The sequence below is a fragment of the Lemur catta genome, chromosome 3, assembly GCF_020740605.2.
Source record: "Lemur catta isolate mLemCat1 chromosome 3, mLemCat1.pri, whole genome shotgun sequence".
NCBI classification, from domain to species: domain Eukaryota; kingdom Metazoa; phylum Chordata; class Mammalia; order Primates; family Lemuridae; genus Lemur; species Lemur catta.
Genome location: NC_059130.1, coordinates 8,071,841 through 8,079,454, shown reverse-complemented (window position 1 = coordinate 8,079,454; position 7,614 = coordinate 8,071,841). Strand labels below are relative to the sequence as shown.

Here is a 7,614-nt window from a genome sequence, read left to right as displayed (position 1 = left end):
AAATGATGGGGGAGGTATGGTAGATGGAGAAAATTGCTGAAAACAGCTCATGATCAGAACAGCCCCTAAACTATGATCTGTATATCCATCTGATTTCTGTTATTTGCCATTAAATACAGTGTTATTTAATCTGCTCATTAGGATTATGACTCATAATACCAAAATTAAAATGGAAAATATATTCAATGTAAATGCAATATAAATGAAAGTTTTGTTTCTTAGATTTTGATCTCAGGGACACATGAATATCACAGTTTAAGACTAGCCAACAACAAATTTGTTCCCATCAAGGTTACATTATTTGTGCTTTTGTTGCTACTAACCAGAGAGAAATTTTATTAGTGATTCTGAACATGATGTTAGGTAGATAATTATGTATTACCAGGAGAAATGTTCAAATAACTGAGTAATGGGATTGTATGTATGTCAAGTTATTTTATAATCACTTTAAGTAATTTTCATTAAAATAAGCTTTACAAAATAAATAAAATAAAATTTTGTTATGTCAATAATTTGCTCAAAACCCTTCCTCAATGCTCAAGTTATTAGCATAACAAAAATGGTGTCTCATGATTTTGTTTCACCATACGTGTTAGAGTCATTTCCAGCTACTATCCACTTTGAAATAGTGAAATGCTTCTTTCTCTTTTTAAAATATTCTGCCACCTTTAAGACTAGATAGTTTAGATTTAACCTAAAAGACTCTGCTGAATTTTATTACTATTAAGAAATGTTCCGTGAACTACCCCAGATAAAATTAATCAACCTCTATTTCATCTGTGATATGAATATATATATATTTTCACTTACTTCACTCCCCAGTAATAATTTATTAACATGACATATAATTATGATATTAAAATTATTATATACATGTGATGAGATCTCCCCTTCTAGTCCCCTTTTCCAGGACTGGGACATTGTCATTTTTGTCATTTTATATTTCATGGTAATAGAACACTTTGCTATATTGTAAATATTTAATAAATGTTTGAATAAATGATAAATTTAAAAATAGTAAAAAATAATTTTGCTCATATACTATGAGAACTACATTTAAAGGATTGTCTGCATTTATTCAGAGAACACAAAGAATATACTAGGAATGAAAAATATAAAGGGGAAATGATATCATTGAATCAATTAGGCACAACTTTTCTATTTGAAACGTGTGCCCCTTAACACAGTATGGTACCTAGTGCCAAATAAATATTTTTTAAATGAAATAAGTAGATAGTGTAGATGTTTATAAATAGTTTACAGGGCTGTAGAAAGTGTAGCGTTAGCAAGTAGCAAAGATTTCAGACCAGAAGCTCATATTTATACCATAGATTTCCAATAGTGTATAATATTTATTAATGTAAAATACAGATGCTCTTAAATTTTAATGAGATGTTGACAATAGAAGCTGATTAATTATCCCAATCTACATAATATATGTAATTACTTGCACAGAAACCAATAGGTTTGATTTCATTAAAAATAAAATCTGGATGTGTGATGCGAAAAATGACAGAATGAAGTATCAATATCTAAACAAACTTAAAACTCATGTAGACATTGGAGAAAGTACCCTTATTTTTTCTAGACTATGAGTATTTTTTACTGTTGAGTATTTTTGTGTTAATATCAAATTTCAGATGCCTATAAAAAATTTAAGGTTGTACCTTAGTCCATTTTTAACTTAAAATTAGGAAAACAGATATAGCACAAAGGAGTATAGCATATTTGTTTTCTTCTAATTATACTTGGACTTTTTACTATTTGTTTATAAGATTATAAATATTCATTAAGTATTAAATATTTTACTGTAAATGATATGTTATATTTTCTATGCGGAATTACGAAATATGTAAACTCTCTCAATAAGAAATTATTTAGGGTTACTATCATCGGATACATAGCAGTATCTCTGGTTATATTATTTGATAGTTACAATGTGTCTTAAGTTTCCCAAGAAGATTTTGATTTAAAGTATTCTCTTAGGGGAATTGCCTTCAGAATCAATCTATTTTGATAACAATCATTGGTGGATCTGACGTTTGTGCTAAAATTAGTAGCCAGTTTTATGATTTTATCTAGCTAAATAAAAGTTATAAGGAATAGAAAAGAGCCATCAACAATTAAAAATAATTTTAACCATAGGGCACAGGAAACTTTGGAAATGAATAATATGTTTATTACCTTTATGATGGTGATTATTTCATGGGTGTATGCACATGTTCAAATTCATCAAATTGTATACATTTAATATGTCTAGCCTTTTGTTTATCAATTATATCTTAGTTAAATTATTAACAAAGTAATTTGGCACCAACAGGGAACAGCCCCAGAAGGGACGGGTCCGAACAATTTGGAAAGAAAGGATGAGGAGGAACAAGGAATCATGGCAGCTGTGGTTGCTGTCTGCAGTGGTCTAGAGAGGAAAAAGCTGACACACTTGGTAAGGGCTGGTGTCTGTTTCGCACATCCGGGCACTCACGCAGTGCTGTGAGCAGAGGTTCACTAAACAGGTGACCAGCAATGAGGACCTGCCTGTTCCAATGGAAAATCCATACAAGGAGCCTCTTAAGAGATGTATCTTGTGTGGAAAACGTGTATATTATAAGAATGTACAGCTTTTGTCCCATTTTATTTCTTCATTCCCTGGATGCAATTATGGAAGGCACATAACAGGTATTTGTGGGAAGCAACAGAAAGAAATCACAAAAGTGATTAAGAGAGCTCAAATAATGGGGTTTATGCCAGTTACATACAAGGATCCTGCATAGCTCAAAGACCCTAAAATTTGCAACATCAAATATCGGTAATAAATTACATAATGTTACCACCAATAAACTTATTTTACAGTAAACAAAAAGTAACTTGGGGAAAATGAGTTTTAATTTAAGTAAATAAATGAATATAAAGCTAAAACATATAAAACTGTTATCAATTCTAAAGAATTATAGGGGAAAAACTGACATAGTCCTCCATGATTCTTTTTCTAAATAAAAACTGTTGAACACTGTATATGTTAAACACTGGCTGTGATAGATTACTTTTATTTATCTTATATTATGACTCTATTCATGTGCATATTTTATTTTTTCATAGTACTTTGGAGCAATTATCTAATATAGACTTTGATAACATAACTAGCCTTGTCAGAAGACAAAGTAGGTTGGTGTCGATTTAATATGTGGAGGAGTTTCTCAGATTCCACCATCTGTCAATTCATTTACATTTGTTATTTAAGTCAGAGATGCTTTCCTTGTCTAATAAACAGCAAATATTTTGGAAGAGGATCTACTTAGCACAGAATTTTATAAAATAATTTCTTGATAGCTATCCATGATCAAAGCACAAAAATAGTAGATATAGATTAGGTTCTTGGAAGAGGAATTAACTACCTTATGGGTGTAAAGAAGGTATTACCCTGGAAAATCAAGAAGTTTCTGCCACAGAGGCAATGCATGTTTTCACTCTCCAAACCTGCTTTCCTTCTCCAGCGTCTATTATGTTTAGAGGAGCCCTGTTTCTAATTCTAGTTATAGAATGTAGGCAGAGTGAAGCATCCCCTCTCAGGTTTTCAGTATGTTTACGAATATACGTTAGTTAAATATTGAACTTTATCTTCACTTTGTCTACCAAGTGGGGGAAAAAATCAGATTTCATGACTTTTTTCCTTCCTTCTGCCCTCCCTCTCTTCCCCTCTTGCTTCCTTCCTGTTTCTTTAATTAGCCCCCTCCTCTTCCTCTTCTTCCTGTTTCTTCCTCCTCTTCATCATTTCTTTCCCTCTTCCATTTTGTTTATTTTATTAACATTTTAGATTTCGAGATGATCATCAATAATCAAAGATTTCTGGTTGGCCAAGTGGTTGTCTCCACACAACATATGTATATCTAGATACCTCCATGGTAGGATAATCTACTTGAAATTGTAGGGGAAAAGAAATATATTTCCTCACCCATCTCTAGGTTTATGGCTGAGATTCCTGTAACAAAAGATGGATTAACAAGAGAAAAGTGTACAAATTAATTTAATTTAAGTTTTATATAACATGGGAGTTTTTAGAAATGTAGACCCAAATAAACAGGTAAATATGTATTTTTAAGTTTAAGTGTGGTCAGTCATAGAGAAATATAACTGGAGGACAAAAGGGTATGACCTAATGATTATGACTGGGGGTAACATAGCAAGGTCTGTTTGTTCAGATCCTTTTCTGTGTCCCTGTGTCTTCAGAGGTTAAGGATGTTCCTTTCCTCTATAGGGAGAGAGGCCACCTCTCAAATCAAAGTCTTATGACTTGCTTTAGGGGAATATCAGAGAATCTTTCCTAGGTTTTATGACCTGCTTCAGAGGAGGAGAGGTTGAAAGTTAAAGTGTGATCTTGTTTCTGCTCTTTTCTCAAATGTCAAGTTGCTATATTTTAGGATAGCATGTCCTGAACTTCATCATAATGTTGCAAGTTTATGGAAACTAGGAGTCATTAAATGTGAAATGTATATTTTTCTGAATATTTAAAAAATAGAATATTTAATTTTTTGTTTCCAGAAGTATAACTCGGAGAAAATCTATTTATTTTACATTGAGTACCATTATAACTTGGAGAAAATCCATACACTGAGTACCATACTATAGATTCCAAGTCTGCCATAATTTTTATCAAGTAAATATATTTGCAAATTAATTTATATGAAATATATTATAAATAAATGAAATTAAGTGACATGATTATTTTTTTTCAGGTGATCTAGCTTGTTTTTTTTTCTTTTTTTATTATTATTTCAGCATATTGTGGGGGTACAAAAGTTTAGGTTACGTATATTGCCCTTGCCCCCCCAGCCCCGTGAGTCAGAGCTTCAAACGTGTCCATGCCCTAGACAGTGTGCATCTTTATTAAAACATAAGAAGTGACAATACTTAAGCAAATTCAAAAATATAACTGTGAAAATTAGAACTCTTTGATTATGGTGGAGACAAATTTTAGTATTTATAAATTGATTTAATTTGTCCCTTTTAATTTGTTTTGAATTAATTATAGTATGCAAATGTATGGAAAATTTTCTGAAATATGAAAGCCAATAACAGCCTCACTGCTTTAATATTCTTTTTTCAATTTTAAAGTGAGATAATTATATCATTCTCTGAAATGATGGCTTAGGAAATTGATTTTACCTTATTTTCTTGGGGAAGCTGAAATGGGGGAAAATTACTTTCTAATAGAAATTATTCAGAAATTCATCTAGTAGAGTGTATTGTATCACATTTATAGCCCCCTACTTTATTTAGGCCATGTGAAACTTTCCCTATATTCTGTAAAATATTTTGTACAGTTTAACTTGTGTGACTTGTAATTAATCTCAGTATAGCAGAGCAGCATGAAAAATTTTATGAGCTTTAAGAATGTTTTCTTTTTCCAATTTTTCTTACAATATGTAGTCTGAAGATGTCATAAGAATACTAGTTTTCCTAAAATTTTAATACAATATACTTGCAATTCCTGTCACATTATTAGCAAGTTGCTTTTCTGTAGGTTTCTTTCCAAGTTATTATTATAGTGAAAAGATGGTTTTATCTGACAGTAAACTATATTTTTATTGCTATCTTCAGTTGTATTCTACTGTCTTATTGGATATTTCCACCTGCTTCTTTACTGGTCCCTCAAACTCAGCAGGTTTCAAAATTTTATTCTCTATTATTCACTTGGATTAGACAAATCACTTCTCTGAGCCTTGGTTTCTTAATATATGGAATAAATAAATTACCCTAGCTGATTTTTAAGCTTTCTCCTAGTCCTTAGATTATATGAGGTTTTATTTTGTTTTTAGTCTGTTCTCCCAAAGACAAATTCCTTAAGATTTTCTTCTTTAAATGACACAAAAATTTATCCAGGTATTCACATTTAAATTTTAAAATTTTATTCTTTTCTTTATTGGTATCCCTTCACAAAAATCCTATATGTTTTGTTTTATTTAATCTGTTCCCTTCTCCTCTATTCTATTCTCATTTTTGTCATGTCAGTTTAGATCCTCATTAATTTGATCCTAAATTACTGGCATGGCTTTCTCATTATACTATTTTGTAGGCTCTTCCTCCTTCTTACTAATCTGCCAGAACAGCTCTGGTCATACTCAAATGAATTCAATGACTGCCCCCTACCTTATCAAATTAACCATAAACATAACATTCAAGATTTCTACAAGTATCTCCAACACTTTCCCTACTGCTTATCACAAAACTACAGAAAACTGCTCTAATTGAACTGAAAAATAAGCTTTTCTTAAAGAAAATGTTTTTTGGTGCCATTATTTTTCTTGATGTTTCTTAGTTTTATTTAGTTTGGTTTGGTCTTTATCTCTAGAAATTCCATGTGTGTGTTATATACTTTTCTTTTATTTAGAATTTATTTTTTTCATCAAAGGGCATGTTTTTTATAAAAGTGCTGTCCAGTTGCCATGGCAATTTTTTCATCAAATGTAGAAGCTGAGAGGAACCTAGGACCAACTCACTATTTTTTTTGAAGGAGAAAACAGTACCAAATGGTTCAATGATTCTACAAGGTCATCATTTACTTGGTGGAAAACTTGCAGCTAAAACAGATAACTTACCTCACAATATGGAGAGGTATTAAAGTGCTGATTTATTTTATTGTGGTGCTTATAGTATTAATACTTCCCACATTTATTATTGTAGTTATTTGTCTTTCTTGAATTATGGTATTTGTATATTTATCATTTTCTTCTAACAGGTTATCATCTTCTTAATTGCAGAGAATATGTCTCATCTATCCTTCTTATTGCTCTTTTAAGTGGAAAAATATATGTAAAATACCTTCAGATCATAAAGTCATGACAAAAGATTTCAGTTAATTGCAACACTCATGGAATCATTGATGATATCTATATCTGTATTTGTATTTATATATCTATACCTATACTTAAACCTATGTTTAGATCTATTTCTACAAATAGTCATCTTTTAAAAAAATAATAGCAAGCATAACATCCTTTTTCCCACAAACATGCTAAAATTGATTTAAATGCATATCTAAAAATTAACTTCCTATATTCTTATGTAATTGCAGAAATAATTATGTTTAAAAAATACAACACAAATTATTGGGATGATTTGACATTTAATTGAATTACTAGTTAAACCTATTTTACCATGTCTGCTTGAAATCAGGATTTGCTCATAATTAAAATACTTGCTCAAAACCACCTTTGGTAAAAATAGCATGCTTTTGAATATTTTCAAGATGTGTATATAAATCCTGTTTACTGTTTCTGAAGTAGAAAAGTTCTTACTTCTAAGCAAGGTTGCAATTTGATTCTGGCTCTATTGGAACAAAACCAAAACCAAACATACACACACACTCACATACGCACACATAAATATATGAAAATTTTCCCGGGCCGGGCGCGGTGGCTCACGCCTGTAATCCTAGCTCTGGGAGGCCGAGGCGGGTGGATCGCTCGAGGTCAGGAGTTCGAGACCAGCCTGAGCAAGAGTGAGACCCCCGTCTCTACTAAAAATAGAAAGAAATTATCTGGCCAACTAAAAATATATATACAAAAAAAATTAGCCGGGCATGGTGGCTCATGCCTGTAGTCCCAGCTACTCGGGAGG

General features: G+C 31.4%; 1 pseudogene; it reads left to right on the top strand.

Annotated features, from left to right (window-relative positions):
- The first annotated feature begins 2,386 nt into the window (after window positions 1-2,386).
- Window positions 2,387-2,810, top strand: LOC123634964 (annotated as a pseudogene).
- The last annotated feature ends 4,804 nt before the right edge of the window (window positions 2,811-7,614 follow it).